This window comes from Notolepis coatsorum, assembly GCF_963971535.1.
Source record: "Notolepis coatsorum genome assembly, chromosome: 13".
In the NCBI taxonomy this organism is placed as follows: domain Eukaryota; kingdom Metazoa; phylum Chordata; class Actinopteri; order Aulopiformes; family Paralepididae; genus Notolepis; species Notolepis coatsorum.
This window is the reverse complement of record NC_140177.1, coordinates 42,893,956-42,910,701: the sequence shown is the minus strand read 5'-3', so window position 1 is coordinate 42,910,701 and position 16,746 is coordinate 42,893,956.

Sequence of the window (16,746 nt, the reverse complement as noted above, 5' to 3'; positions counted from 1 at the left end):
TCAAGTCGGCTGCAGCCCGGATGGGAATTGTGCCGGCTCCGCTGTATGTCTGGTAAATCACAGTTGAAAACTGTGTTTGACATTTCTTTTTCTCTTCACTCTTAGGATGGGGAGGGACTTGGACAGCGGCCTGTCTGAAGTAATAATATAATAATTTAGGACCTGCTCCGAGGTCATCAATTGGCACACATGCGATGCATGCATGCAATTCGTATCTGCGATTAACCCATCCCGTCATCCTTCCCCCCCAAGGGCAGCCGGGAGCAGACAGGCGTCAACGTGAGCCGCGCCAGGGGACCAATCCAAGTGCTCCTGTCCGTCTTCGTCAAGGACGCCACAGCGTTAGCGATCTTGTTGTTGTGCATGTTTTTCCATTGGGTTTATCTTATCGGGGGGGAAACCCTTGCGAGCACGGGGAGAACATGCAAACTCCACACAGAAAGGCCTGGGAGATACCCCACCTGGGTAACTGGCATTGTTAGTGTGGCTTGTTATGTCGTTGTGTACAGTTCAGGTGATAGCTGCTTAGCTGGCGTGCTAGTTTGTGGCCTACTGTTGTTAGCTAGTCAGCTGTTAGCTGCGGCGCTAGCTCGTTGTGTTCACTAGGCTAGTAAACGTTAGCTTGTTGCTATCAGTCGGACGGCTGTTAGCTTAATGCTACACTGTTGAAACGTTACTGTGACTATAACATGCCTTTAACACTCTGACTACGACGTCATCTTTGACAGAGGATGTTAGTCGACCCTACACCCGGGTGCCAGTGCCAGCGAGGACTTCGTCAACATGGAGAACGGCGGCTGGGTGGCGTAGCGGACATACCCTCGTCACCAACGCAGGAGATGCTGGGTTCAACTCGGTGTCCCGTTAACCAGTGTTGCTGTTCTCTCGGCCTGCGCTCAGGGTGAAGGTAGGAGTCCTGACCGGACTTTAAACACTTCTTCTTTTCTTCCCTTCTAAATGTTTTGTAATAACGATGTTTCCAAAACATGTGTTGCTGCAATACATTGAGGATACGACGCGTGTTGTGTGTGAATTGTCTTGTCACTGGTATAGCTTTTCTCTCTGTAGTAAATCGGCGTTGTTTTATACATGTGTAAAAATGAACTGGTTTGGTTGTGATGAGAACATGTGTTCATGTAACGTTGTACCGTGGGTGAACTCACAACTAAGAGGGTTAATTAACCTGTAAAGCTATGCTTAGTGACATGTGATTGAGGAATGAATCTTTTTTCTCAGCCTGTGATGACAATGAACAGCATGTTCACACATTAACAGAGGTGCCTGTTCGCCTTGGTCGTATCAAGGGTAAGATAGGAGGGGTGACCCCCCGGTTTCCCTGGGGCTTCCCCCCCTACTCTCAGACATGTTTGGTTACAATATATTGTGTCACTGTGTTTTGTGGGGATACGATGTAATCCTCAGCTTAATTGCTGGGGTTGTGCTTCCGCTTGAGAAACAATTTTTCCTAAAGAAAAGGTTGTTTGGTCACTTGTCATGTGTGCTTAGCAAGGTCTGTGGCCATTACATAATCGAGGACTTCTGTCTTCTCTCGTTATGAAAAACGGAGTTCCTCTGTAGTAAGAGTGTACTTTTGCCATTTTTTGTTGTGATGAAGGGTTGTGTGTGTCTTTGTGATCTACAACTGGGTTAGATTTGGCCCACAGAAGCACATGTGTAAGTCTGGACCGGGGCTCTTAAAGGGGCCCTCTCTGTTCTGTGTTTTTCCTTAGTAAAACTCAGGTAGCAGGTTAGCACATGAGCTATGTGAGGCTGTTAGACGCTTCATGTAGCATGCTATGACTGTGTCATGCTCTACTTGTCATTACATCGTATCATGGGTGAGGGGTCGTAAAGGGGTGAACTGGTAATCCTTTCCTCCCCTTTTCTGATTGGTCAGGGGTTAAAACCCCTGATTGGGCGTGTGCACCGCGGAAATTCCCCCGCCATAGAGTACGTCACTGAGCGCGTCTCTATTGGTAAGACTTCCGTGGGTTGTCCAGGTCCATGTTATGGATCTGTTTCAGGGAGTTGTCAGAGCTCCTCCTCACGAAGCGCCTCCTCAGGGAGAAGTGCCTTCTGTGAGTTCGGACTCTCATTCCCAGTGAGGGAGCCTCCTCAGAGTTCAGAGCCTCCTCCTCAGATTGTCAAGGCGAGTAGAACTTCAAAAAAGGAGTTCTGCTCTATTGTGTGTGTATTCGATTCAATTCGATTATTGAGTGTGTATTGGTTCAGTGCCTCCTCCTTGGAGAGCCCTAACCCAAGTGTTACATAACTCAATGTTGCAATATATTCTTTTCAATCTATACAGCTCGCGTGGGAAGTCTCTCTGGGGATTTCCGTCTCCTCCCTGTGGCGAGGGTGGCGGGATGTAAAAATGTAAAAAAAATTTACCCTCAGCTGCGTCACGTGGGATTCATGTCAGTCTGTGTTTCTTTCTTTTTTAAATAAAAAGAGGAAAGAACATGAAGCACGACGGCTCCGTGTCGTTCTCCCAGGCGACTTGGAGGAACAATGTCTGGTGTCTTGCTAGACTATCCATTGATGTGTTTGGGTCTCGACGCGTACATAGTGCTGGCTCGGGGTGTTTCTGTTAAGAATCACGCAGGGGGCTAAGTACGCCTTGGTTGCTCGTTATTAAAACAGCGTTTTTATAGGGCAACTGGGATGGAGTTTTGTCTCTTCCGAGCGCCAGTTTACTAGGTTGTCTCGATGAATTCTCGTTCATATCTGGGGGAATAGATCAGAACATAGGTAGAGGGGTCTCACGCCCTTGGGATGGGCCACTGAGCGCGGTACAAATGGGACCGTCTGGGTGGCGCCCTCTTTTCATGTTTTAGATCGACACCTCTCCTGGAGTGGGCATGTCGGCGTGGTTAGGGCACGGGACTGGTTCTGGTCGCGCTGGTCCAGGTCAGTTAACCCGTTGTCCGCCGGGGACGCAGATCTGCTGTTCTGGTACCCTGAGGGACTTGAGCTTTTTTCGGGGGGAAAAATGCCGGTCGGCCCAGGTGTCACAGGGTTAGGCGTTATGGAGACCCTTTGTTGGGTACACGTTGTACCTGGCACTATCATACGGGGCTGGTTCTCCTTTCTTTCGCTCCTCTCTCACGCATGGCGAAGAGGGGGCTGTTGGGGTGGTCTTCTGGACCTCCTCTGGTAACCCTGTGTGCTTCCCGAGCCGCCGGGCCCGGTCCGAAGTAATGTTTCGTTGAAACCGTAGGCCTGGGATAACCCTTTTTTCTTGAGGGGTTATAGGAACAACTACCATATGTGGTACCAAGAGGGTGGTTGATTCCCTGGTGTGTTGGAGCAGAGTCAACTCCCGGGTTACCCGGTTGAGTGTGCCCCTGCACGTTCATGACGTCTGCCAATCGTGTCAGCCTTCTCTGCCTCGACCCCTCTGGGTGTTTTTTTTTGATGGAGGCTTTGTCATGTCAGAATTCATAGAACTTGGTTATATACATAACCTTACGTTCTCAGTTAAGGCAACTCAAATATGGTCAGTTACTGTGACTTAAGGTTCCCAAGTGGAGTCAACTCAAATATGTTCAGTTACTGTGACTTGCAGTTCTCAGTTAAGGCAATTCAAATATGTTCAGTTACTGTGACTTAAGGTTCTCAAGTGGAGGCAACTCAAATATATTCAGTTACTGTGACTTACAGTTCTCAGTTAAGGCAATTCAAATATGTTCAGTTACTGTGACTTAAGGTTCTCAAGTGGAGGCAACTCAAATATATTCAGTTACTGTGACTTACAGTTCTCAGTTAAGGCAATTCAAATATGTTCAGTTACTGTGACTTAGAGTTCTCTAGTGGAGGCAACTCAAATATATTCAGTTACTGTGACTTAAGGTTCAACCTTAAATCCATGTGATTAAGTTAACAGAACTCAAACAATTGAGTAATTCTTATGCCTCATTTCTAAGTTAATCAACTCAAATATTTGCAGTTACTATAACTTAAGGTTCAGTTTTAAAATCCATGTGAATAAGTTAACAGAAAAATAACTACACAAGCACATTATATCAACTTCAAACTCGTATTTATTTCTATTCAGAGTATACATCTATTTAACTTACAAAAACATTGTGTTGCCCTCTCCAACATTATGGCAATGTTAAAATTGAAAATATATATATATAAAATATATATATAAATACATGCATGTTATAACATGTACATAAAATGTAATGTATATTACACATTTAATCCCACTGGTCACAATAGTGTAATAATGTTTGTTATAAGGCTCTGAAAATGTTACTGAATGATGTATCAATGTATTTCCAGCAAATATTGAAATAATAAAGCGTCTCAATATGTGCAGTGCACATGACCAGAGCAGTTTACATCCTGGCTGAATTACTCAAATTTGTATAGTGTGGTCATAGAATGAGCAAACATGTTGACGGCAACTATTGTGACCGTTGGGATAACACAGTGTATCTATGTACAGTACAGAATAAAATGTATAGATTATCTGAAAATATATATAGAAAATATATATAGAAAATAAATACATGCATGTTATAACATGTACATAAAATGTAATGTATATTACACATTTAATCCCACTGGTCACAATAGTGTAATAATGTTTGTTATAAGGCTCTGAAAATGTTACTGAATGATGTATCAATGTATTTCCAGCAAATATTGAAATAATAAAGGGTCTCAATATGTGCAGTGCACATGACCAGAGCTGTTTACATCCTGGCTGAATTACTCAAATTTGTATAGTGTGGTCATAGAATGAGCAAACATGTTGACGGCAACTATTGTGACCGTTGGGATAACACAGTGTATCTATGTACAGTACAGAATAAAATGTATAGATTATCTGAAAATTGTCAATCCGCTTGGCACATGTAAAATTCACAAACTTTGTGCTGTATATTGGGTCCTGCCAATGTGGAACCAAAATACCAATCCACATTACACGCTATACAGCTGTCAATACTGTTAATAGTGCACATACCTACATATAGGTATGGAAATGCAGCTGTACTTGCTCCATGATGTTCTATATCATGGAACAAGATGGTGTTTTCATTGAAAGAGTTAGTCAGAATGTCAGAGGCACCATCCGTCATTTAGAGCAGGCTATGTTTGCAGAATGATAACTATAGAACACTACAGTACTCTGTACTGAGAACACAGTACTCTGTACTGAGAACACTATACAGTACACTAACTCTACTGCCTACAAGGTCTCAACGATACAGTCCCACTCTCAGCATACAAGATCGATGGTCTGCTGCTGCTGACTCCCAAGCGATTCATTAAAGTGAAACGGAACTGAGTCCAGCTAATGGTGAATAGTTATTTTATTAATCAATTATTGTGTCTTTTTTCACTCGTTGTGTAATTGACCAGTTCATATTCTGTATAAGTTCATATTCTGTATATGTTAATAATGACGCTTTCTGTGTTGTGTTTATGACTCCTGGTATATCGCCTTGTACTCTGTACTGAGAACACTAACTCTACCACTGCCTACAAGCAATGGAAGCAGTCAGAGCAGAGTGGCATTTATGCCCATTGCCTCCTATTGTTCCTCGAGAAACAAACGTTTGGGACTTGGATGTTGCCTTTGAGATTCTGATAAACTCTTTCAACTCTAAAACTTACTTGGATGAAATTAGAATAATGCTATAGACGGTTAAGAAAATTCTAACTGTAAAACTCTCAAATGTAAACATATTACATAAAAGAAAAGAACAAGGTACATTGAGTAGTTTGGACCTATTGGCTGAACATCTGCAAAGTAGTACAGCAACTTTTGAAGGTATTATTTTGACATGACAAGACATTTCAGATGAGTTTCTATAGACACACTTTTGAGGTGTTGGTAAGTGCTTTGGGGTAGTGCATAGATTAGTCCAAACATTACAGGAGGGAATCACCAAATCTGGGGAGGCTGATCATCATATGACTTTCAATGACAATAGAGATTGTCACAGGCTGGTAGTGAACTGGACTTGTGTCATGGTCACTGATGACAGTAAGGAATAGAAACTCATCTGAAAGAAGGATGTGGGGTGAGGTATTAATTTCCTTGTCATGTCAAAATAATACCTTCAAAAGTTGAATGCAAGAGCGGTCAGGTGGCGTAGCAGAGATTGCGTTCGTCACCAACGCTGGAGACACTGGATTCGCGCACGTGTTCGAATCCAGCTCCCGGCGTTGTCACCAGCTTGGCTGGCCGTTCACACTAATACAATTTGGCAGTATTAGGGGGTGGGGAAGCTGGCAGGTGGGAATTTGGCGTTGTGGACAGCGACGCCTACAGGTCAGGTCTCGGCGCTTGCTAAGCGGGGCAGGACTTGGTGGAGATAGCGTGCCCTCCCATGCGTTACACTTCACCAATGAGAGCCCTCGCTGCCAAGTGAAAAGACGTCACTGGCTGTCGGCGCACGTCTCGGGGGAAGCGTGCGATCGACTCGGGACGCCCTTATACCGACTCGTAGGAGAACATGCATACAGCGCCAGGTAGGGGAGGGGGGGGGGGGGGGGGAATTGGCACAACGACTAATTGGGACGGGGAGAAAATCCATTGAAAAAAAATAAAAAAAATAAAAAAAATTAATGCATCATCAAGTCATTCTTGAGAGTCTGCAACCTGGGCGGCAGTTTACCAGCTTCTAGACCTAGCAAAATCTTCTTAATGAATTCAAAAGTGTTGGTAAGTCCCTTGGGGTTGCTGAGGTGTAGTGCATAGATTAGTCCAAACATTACCAGGAAGGAATCACCAAATCTGGGGAGGCTGATCATGATGTGACTTTCAATGACAACAGAGATTGTCACAGGCTGGTAGTGAACTGGACTTGTGTCATGGTCACTGATGACAGTAAGGAGGGCCACTGCAACACCCTGAAGCTCTGGCTCATCAGGCGTGTCCTGAAGGAATGAAAGAGACATAATAATCACAAATCAATCCATGGTTTCTACAAAGTACAGCACAAAGCTAAGTATATGGAGTTGTGTTTGTAAGTTGTTCATATTTTAGTTAGACATTTTTATTTGGTGAGAAGGTTATTTTTTTTTAACCAGGTTAGTCCCGTCGAGATCAAATATCTCTTTCACAAGGGAGACCTGGAAGGAAGGAAGACTGATACTTAGCATTTTGATTAACTGTTCACTTAATATACAGTTGTACTGTAAATTATTTTCACTCAGACTCACTGTGCAGGTTTTGAAAAATCCAGAGACTTCCTCATGCAGATACAGGCAGGGCATGGAGAACAGTGGTACACCTGGTGTGGACGTCATGGATTTCCTATTAAGATGTAAGATTAAGAAGAAAAAAAGAATTGTATTATATGGAAATGTTTACTGAACAAAGCGGATTTTAAACAGTCCAATCAGATATGTCCACAAATAACATGTTCACATCTTTAATGCAATCAGAAAAATGGCAAACACAATGGTGGACTGATTGTAAAATTCAAAAGCTCATTTGAATCATTGAACCTGTTCAATGTTACAGAGGTTCGACCTATGACATGTATAATAATCTATTCACCTGTTCATCGTGGATTTAAAAAATGTGAGCCAAAGCATCTGCTGTGTTCCCAGTTTTGGACGCCTTCTGTCTGAATAAGGTCATCAGTCGAGGAAGATGGCAGTCAAGCTCAGCGTAGAATGTGTTGGGCAGGTTCTGGTTGGTAATTAGCTGGAACTCTTACCTATATTTAAAAACAGCAGGACAATATAGTATATCAACATCAATTAGTCACTTCAACTTGGTGGATCTCTTACTTTGTTTGGTTTGGGCTTCAGAGCATGCCGGCGGGATTTCTGGTCAACCATGTCATTACATGCTTTGCGGAATCGGTCGCTGATGACTAGCTCGCGGGGACGCACAGAACACACGCAGATGCGCCGCTAGAGTATATAAACCAGGCTTAAGAATCACAAGTTTCACTTTAAAACACACAGAATGTGCCAAATGTTAACACAGGAAAGAGAGAGCTGATCTATATTACTTCAGACTCCATTTTGAGAGCAGGCCAGAGGTCCATGAGCTCGTTCACTAGTGGGCTGGACCAGGCATGTGCACACATAGAGGCCAAGGGCTGCTTGAGCACCTGCCTTTTTGAGCCTCATCAAAAAAGTGCCCTTTTTGAAAATAATTTTTTTATTTTATTTTTTTTTACCGTTACGCATATAGACTGCCCTTCCAACTGAAAAATGTCAGGATAGAATCAAAATATTAGGTAAAGAGAGAGAGATGCCCCATATTCCATAGCAGTTTGCACGGCCTCCTCACCGTGCCTCTCCGCTGACCTATATTTTATGCAGCGTGGGTGGTGATGATGATGATGATAGAAACCGCTGTGGCGCATACAGTTGAATGCTGGTATTACACTCAATGAGGGACACGAAGAAGTCAAGTCCGATGGGATTTGGGAATCTCAAATACAAATCAAGATTGGAATAAAAAATGCATTTATATTAAACAATACAGAATATACAGTACTTCTTGGGGTCTGTAGGGTAAGCACTTATTCCCTCCCCCCTGAACATTTATGGAGATGTATGGGCCTTTTAAGTCAGTGATAAAAGTGTCTTTCAAGGATAAGTGAGCTCCTGCACTGATTATTATAGTTCAATATTCAATATTTGATCACCAAAACCCCCCAAAAAACATAAAAAGGGGGGCCCCCGCCCGAAAAGGGCCCTTAAAAATCGTGCTTGTGCGCTACGCGCGCTCGGTTAATATATACAAACAAGTGTAGTGCCCTTTTCAGTCTTTGAGCACCTGCCCCTCTAAAGTCCTGTGCACGTCCCTGGGCTGGACTTCACTATGGTCTGTCGGCGCAGGGCAAATGTGGTCTGCATCAGCTTTCTAAGGTTCTTCTCAGTCTTCTTGACTTCTTCAGCAATTGTCTGCCTCAACTGCTCAAGCCTCAAGGAATCCTCTCCTTGGGGATAGTTGGGTAGGAAGTTTACTTCTGCTCGCTTGGGTCTTTTAATGTTGGAATGTGAAGGTTCGCCATCAGGATTGCTTCTACCTCTTTTTCCAGCATTTACAGTGACCTCCTCATCCATCACCCTCAACATAGGGGCCCCCCAGGGCTGTGTTCTGAGTCCCCTCCTCTACTCCCTGTACACACACGACTGTGTGGCTCAGCGGAGTAGCAATACAATCATCAAATTTGCTGACGACACAGTGGTGGTGGGCCTGATCTCTGCCAACGACGAGAGGGCCTACCTGGAAGAGGTCAAGGTCCTGGCGGGATGGTGCCAGGAAAACAGCCTCTCCCTGAACGTCAGCAAAACAAAGGAGATGATTGTGGACTTCAGGAGGTCGGGGGTCAAGGACTACAGCCCCCTCAGCTCGACGGGGCACCGGTTGAGAGAGTCAACAGCTTTAAGTACCTCGGAGCCTACATATCCGAGGACTTGACATGGACCACACACATTGACAGTGTTGTGAAGAAGGCACGACAACGCCTCTACTTCCTCAGGCGCCTAAGGAAGTTCCAAGTCAGTCAGAAGATCCTTAAGAACTTCTACTCATGTACAATAGAGAGCATCTTGACCAGCAACATCACCTCCTGGTTTGGGAATAGCACTGCACAAGACCGAAGCAGACTACAAAGAGTGACACGTTCAGCCGAACGCACAATTGGAGGGGGGCTCCCCACCCTCCAGAACATTTACAACAAGCGTTGCAAGGGCAAGGCTAAGAGAATCATTAAAGACTCCAGTCACCCGAACAACTGCCTCTTTGAACTGCTGCGGTCAGGCAAGCGATACCGGAGTCTCAAGGCGAGCACAGAAAGACTCAGAAGAAGCTTCTATCCCCAGGCCATCAGGCTGCTAAACGAACAATGAACACTACACAACAACAACCACCAAACGCACATAGCACACACATCCACACGCACACACTCACTTTAAACAAACACACTGTAGCACCCACTCCACACACTTTATAGCACACACCCACTTTAAACAAACACACTGTAGCACCCACTCCCCACACTTTATATTTATTGATGAAGGATTGCACTACAACTCGTACACCTTACTGTAAATTGTACCTAAATTGTACCTCATCCCATTTCTGCTTTGCACTATATAGTACTGTACATTAGTACACTGCATAGTATTGTATATTATATGGTAACTCAGAACATTGTACATATGTCTATACCGAACACTGTGACCTCATTTTCTTCTTCTAAATTACATGCTATACTATGTTATTTGATACTATCTTGTCTAGCACAGTCTCTGGAGCGTAACAGTAAGAAGCATTTTGTATGAAAGTATTCTGTACTTCTGTATGACAACTATTAAAGAAACTTGAAACTCCTCACATCCTGCCCGTCTCAGCTTGTTCCTGAAATTGCCCATCTTGAATTTGATGCTGTTCTTCCATCCATTGCAGCCGGTCTCAGATCCTGCTTCCTTCAAGCAGGGATGTTTGGCGACAAGAGCCGCAGAAGCCACTGCTATCTCTTTATCACTTGGATAAGCCTTGAAAGCATACATTGTAGATGCAAGCTTTTCTAAGATGTCGTGCTTTAGGTCTCTTGTCAACTTAAGGTGTCTCTTGTTCTTCTCAAATTCGTTGTTTCCGTCTCTAAGTTTCAGCTCAACATCGAATGCAAATGTAGGAACTGGAAAAGGACCTGGAGGCCATCTGCTTAGACGTTCTGGAGATGACATATCTGAAAGTATATCAGTAGATGCGAGAGAGCTGGAGTCGAGCGAAAGTGAAATGTGCACAACAGCTTTTTGTGGCAATTCCATAATGTCATCAAGGGAAGTAAGTTTCCCATCAAAGTCTGGATCTTCATACAGCAAACTGAAGTCAAGGTCTATTTCCAACTGTTCTTTTATAATCTTGATCAGTGCATCAACAGAGGCTGGTCGTGAACTGAGTTTTAATTTTCTAGCCCGGTCTGTCTCAACAACACGAAGGATCATGGGTTGTGGGGAGGCAGCTGCCATTGTGCTATGGAAACTTGAATGAATCGCTTGGGAGTCAGCAGCAGCAGCAGACCATCGATCTTGTATGCTGAGAGTGGGATTGTATCGTTGAGACCAGACTGCAGGTAGATGGACAGTGGACAGATGTGGTCCGGTCGACAGACAGACAGCTCAAGGACCTAAGGAGGAGTCATAAACACAACACAGAAAGCGTCATTATTAACATATAGAGAATATGAACTTATACAGAATATGAACTGGTCAATTACACAACGAGTGAATAAAGACACAATAATTGATTAATAAAATAACTATCCACCTTCCGTTTCACTTTAATGACTTGCTTGGGAGTCAGCAGCAGCAGCAGACCATCGATCTTGTATGCTGAGAGTGGGACTGTATCGTTGAGACCAGACTGTAGGTAGATGGACAGATGTGGTTGTGTGGTTGACAGCTCATAGGACCTAAGATGTTCTTTATACCAGGAGTCATAGTCTCGACACAGAAAAGAAACCTTGTTATTCACAAGGTAGATCTGTTCTATTTGGCTAAATTTAGACAGTCCACCACTGACTCTGACGGAGAGAAACATTCCACAGACATAGTCTGTGCCATCAATGGTTACCTTTGATGTCTGGTAGATTGTGTCACTAACGTAAGGTTATATTTCGTATTGCATCGCGTCCCGCTCTGAGCCTTACGAGATACTTCTATCTCCTGTGATACCTAATGTATCTCCCACGAACAAAAAACACATCCACCCCACCTGTATGGGGCCCCGCCCCTTATGGTGGTACCACCCATATAACCATGACTCTGGTCATGAAACACCCTTCCTCTATTTTCGTCCCAGCGTATTGGATGCGTGCACCATACGAGCTAGCGGAATGAAAAGATTAAGGAAGATTAATAATGTTGAGGGCTTACCGGAGAGTTGTTTTTCCCTGGATTCTCTGGAGCTTGTTTCGGCGACACATGAGACCTATGCTGGTGGTTCCTCGGCTGACGGCGACGGACCGAGGGGCAGCGTACAAGGTTTGGCTAACGGGTCGGCTTGTACAAAGGTGAGGTCTGTGTCAGTAGGCGTCAATGTCGGTGTTGGTCGTGCTGTGGAGTATGTTTCGGCACCAGGGCCGGGGCGGCTTGGCGATCGTTCCACTGTAGTGGGCGATGTCCTTGCGATCCTGGAACATGCTGTTGACGCTAATGCTACTGCTACTGCTAATGCTAATGCTACTGCTGCTTCTTCTGCTAACGCTGATGTTGACGCTGGAATGTCTAATAATCCCCGCCGCGGGATTCCGCTTTTCCCTCCTCTTGCCACCTTCATTGATGAAGGTCAGTCGGTGGTGGGTGTGGGGGGGTTCGCTGAGCTCTACTTACCTTTTTTGCGGGTGAAGGGGCTGACGACGGGGTGCAGCCCGGGGGTACCTTGGCTAAGTAGCCAGGTAGCTTCTTTTTTGTGCCCAGGCGGGGATGAACGACGTTCCGCCCGGCCGTTGCTTGATAGCATGTCGGCTCGGAGGGTGGCAGTATGGACGAATGAGTGGTATACTGCTGCAGGATGGCATTTAGCGGCGGCCAGTGTTGTGGCTCAGCTGGCTACTTTCCTATCCAAGATGGCGTCGGGTTGTAGGTCTTTGGGTCCAACCGACACTATGAACGTGATTCATGTTTGTGGTGTTATAGAGATCTTGACTCAGTCGCAAGCTATAACTGCGGGGAGGATTCGGATGCTATCGACTTTGGTTGTTAGGCATGTTTGGTTGGAGCAGTCTCCTCTTGGGGAAGAGGATAGGTTTTCTCTCCTCACGACTCCTTTTTCCACAGATAGTCTTTTTGGGCGTTCTGTGGAGGCGCAGGCGGTTTTTGATTCGGGTCCTACACCGCCTCACGCTGTGCAGCCAGGGGTGGGAGCACGGTCTCGTCAACGACTGTGGCGAGATCCTCGACAGGCGGCCATGTTTCCCCCGCCAGTGGTGCCCTGGTTGGAGAATCGACAGGGTTTCGCAAGGCCGACAGTCTTGGCGGCCGAGGGATCGGCCATTTTGGGTGATTTCGGGGTTGGTAAACCACCCCGTCGTCATTTTGCCGCGAGCAGCCCGCTCCCCGTTCAGTCCTCTCTCTGGTATCCCCAGAAGCGGGGCTCTGAGTGTTCTCCTTTGGCTGCGGGCCGCGAACCTTCTTTGAAGCGTATGCGGCCCCATTCTTCACTTCTCATGGAGACAGGGGCTGACACCCAGTTGATGGCTGAGCCTGGGTCTGTCCGTGAGAATGTTCCGTCGTTGCGTGGTTCCTACACCGCAGGTTGTGGGTGGGTGGAACCTGGTGTTACAGCTGCCACTAGCTCCAGTGGTCAGCAGGGGGACTCGGTGCCTCTTCTGTTGAATGCTCAGCAGGGGTTACCCCGGCTTCGCCCTCGCCAGGCGGGGTATCGCGCTGTTGCCTCCCACTCCCGTCAAACCGGCAGTGGTCTGCAAAGGAGAGGCTGGCGTGATTTGAGTGGTAGCAATATCACTGCAGGGCTTCGGCGTGTAGGAGCCCATGGGGTCCTCAGGCCTTGCGTGTCTGGCTGCGGAACGGCTCCTCAGCGTGTGCTGGAGGGGTGTTCAGGGGGTGAGTGTGTGTCCACAAGTTTGATGACCGCTCCTCCCGTATCAAACCGGCCCTTTCTGTCGGGGTCCCCCCTTGGGTGCTTTGCACGACGGGGGGGACCGGGCCAATTATCTGCTGTTCCTTGCGACCCAGCGTCAGTTGACGGCGGGGGCGCTGTGGGATTATATTCACATATGGCGACGGGAATGTCCCTTGAATCGGTGGATGAGGAGAACGTTAGAGGCGGGGCTGGTTTTGCAGTTTGCGCGGCCCCATCCTCCGTTCTCAGGTTTGGTGCCGACCCTATTGTTAGGGTCGGGCGCGGTGACAGCCCTGGCCGACGAGATCCAATCTCTGTTGGCGAAGCAGGCCGTCGTTGTGGTCCCGAGAGAGGACGCAATGTCAGGCGTCTACTCCCGTTATTTTCTGGTGCCCAAGAAAACTGGGGGGGTCAGACCTATACTGAATCTGTCCATGTTCAATCGGTTGATTGTAGTGAGACCGTTCAGGATGTTGACCGTCCAACTCCTTCTGCTTGCTGTCAGGAGGGGGGACTGGTTCACCTCCATAGACCTGAAGGATGCGTATTTTCACATACCCATTTTCCCTCCTCACAGGAAGTTCCTACGGTTCCTGTTTCAGGGCGTAGCGTACGAGTACCACAGAATGCCGTTCGGTTATTCTCTGGCTCCCCGCACATTCACCAAGTGCGTGGCGGCTGCTCTGGGGCCTTTACGTCGTCGGGGGATACGAGTTCTGTTCTATCTCGATGACATTCTGCTCCTCAGCCGTTCAGAGGAGGTTGCCAGGTCTCATACTCGACTGGTGGTGGAATTCCTCACCAGCCTGGGTTTTGCTGTGAATTGGAAGAAGAGTACCCCTCTTCCCAGTCAACAGGTGGAGTACTTGGGCTTGACATTGAGGTCGAAGCCCATGCTTGCGACCCTCTCGGAGCAGCGTCGGGGGGATCTCCGTCACGCGCTCGGGGGTTTCCGTCTGGGAGGGACGGTTACGGCGCTGCAGGTGATGCGTCTGCTGGGCCTTATGTCGGCGGCCCACACGGTGGTTCCTCTTGGCCTCCTCTTTATGAGGCGGATACAGAGGTGGTTTCTCTCTTTGAGAATAGATCCGGTGTGGGGCAAAGGGAGACGGTTGACGGTTCCTTTGTCGATATGGGGGGATCTCGCCCACTGGGGGAGGCTGGGTATCCTCTCCGCTGGGGTCCCCATGGGCAGCAGTGGCTCCCACGTCACGGTTTTCACCGACGCCTCTCTCACAGGTTGGGGAGGGGCGTTTCGGACCCACGCAGTGGGGGGCAGCTGGACGGGTCATGCCGACCCAGCTGTCCTGCATATCAATGTGTTGGAGTTGAAGGCGGTCCTCCTGGTCCTCAAACGGCTCGGCCACCTGGTGGTAGGCGAACACGTTTTGATCAGGACGGACAATGTGACGGCGGCGGCGTATATCAACAGGCAGGGTGGGACTCGTTCCGCCCGCCTGCTCCGGGTGGCGCGCGAACTGTTGCTATGGGCATCCCGCAGGCTGCGCAGTCTGCGGGCGCTCCACGTTCCTGGTACGGAAAATGTGGCGGCGGATATAATGTCTCGGGGCGGTCCTCGTCGCGACGAGTGGGAACTCCGCCCCGACATAGTCAGACAGATCTGGGATCGGTTCGGGGAGGCCTCGGTAGATCTGTTTGCGTGCCGACGTTCTCACAAGTGCCCCTTGTGGTTCTCGCTCAGTCGAGCGGATCATCCCCCCTTGGGGGTGGATGCCTTCTCGACCTTTCCGTGGCCGCCCGGTCTTCTGTACGCCTTCCCTCCTGTACAGCTGTTGAGTCAGCTGTTGGAGCGGATACGGAGGGAGCGCAGGACGGTGATCCTGGTCGCGCCGGACCGGGGCACGTCAGTGTGGTTCCCGGTCTTAATCCAGCTTCTGGTCGCTCCTCCTTGGGTCATTCCGTGGTCAGCGACGGCCCTCTCGCAGCACAACGGAGTGCTTGTCCAGCCTCCGGTGTTGGGTCAACGCCTGGTGGTGTGGCTGGTGGGAGGGTGAGTCTGGAGAGGATGGATCCCGCAGTGGTTGATACCATCCGGTGTGCGCATGCTCCCTCCACTGTCGCGGTTTACGCGGGCAGGTGGCGTGCGTTCCAAGAATGGTGTAAGGGGGGGGGCTGGGACCCAGTCTCCTGCCCCCTGGATGCTGTTCTGGGTTATCTCCAGTCTCTTCTTGGTAGGCTGTCGGCTTCGACAGTGAGGGTATATGCGGCAGCTATATCCTCCTGTCATGAGGGTTTTGAGGGGACTGTTTTGTTCAGCCGCCCTCTTGTGAAGCGTTTCCTGCTTGGCGCTCGACGCGTTAAGCCGGTGCAACGCTCCTTGGCTCCGACTTGGGATCTTCAATTGGTCCTCGGTCGGTTGTCCTTGGCCCCGTTTGAGCCGCTCGAGCAGGCGCCGTTGGGACGGCTGTCTTTCAAGACCGCGTTCCTACTGGCTGTCACTTCCGCTAAACGCGTGGGTGAGCTCTGTGCTCTCTCGGTACGTCCAGAGTGCCTGTCTTTTCGGACCGATTGCGGTGCCACTCTGCGACCTAATCCTGCTTTCGTGCCTAAGAATATCCGGAGTTCCTTCCGCTCCCGGGATATTGTGGTTCAGGCTTTTCGTCCTCCTCCTCACACTAGTGAGTTAGATGCGGGCCTTCACCTGTCATGTCCAGTCCGTGCTTTGGGGATTTACCTCAGCCGTACTCAGGACTTCAGGGTTACCGACCAGCTTTTTGTCTGTTACGGTGGGGCTCGTGCTGGTAAGGCACTGTCGAAGCAGCGCCTGTCCCATTGGTTGTGCGAGGGTATTGCCCTCTGCTACACGTTGGCTGGGCAGGATCCCCCTGGGGGCGTCAGGGCGCACTCCACTCGTGGGGTGGCTGCCTCTGCCGCTCTCCTGGGTGGGGCCTCGGTGGAGGACATCTGTGCTGCAGCTTCATGGTCCTCACCGGGCCCCTTTGTAAGGTTTTACCTCATGGACATGACCGGGGGTTCTGTCTCCCAGGCGGTTCTGGGGTCTGTGGCCTTTCCTGCTTCCCGTCCTTTGGTCGGGTAGCAGGAGTGTATGGGTATGGGCCGCAGTGTGTTGAGTCACACGTGGTTCCACCTGTACGGTGTGTTCAAGGGGTTCTGGCTCCCTCTTGTTCGCATTCAGGTGGAGT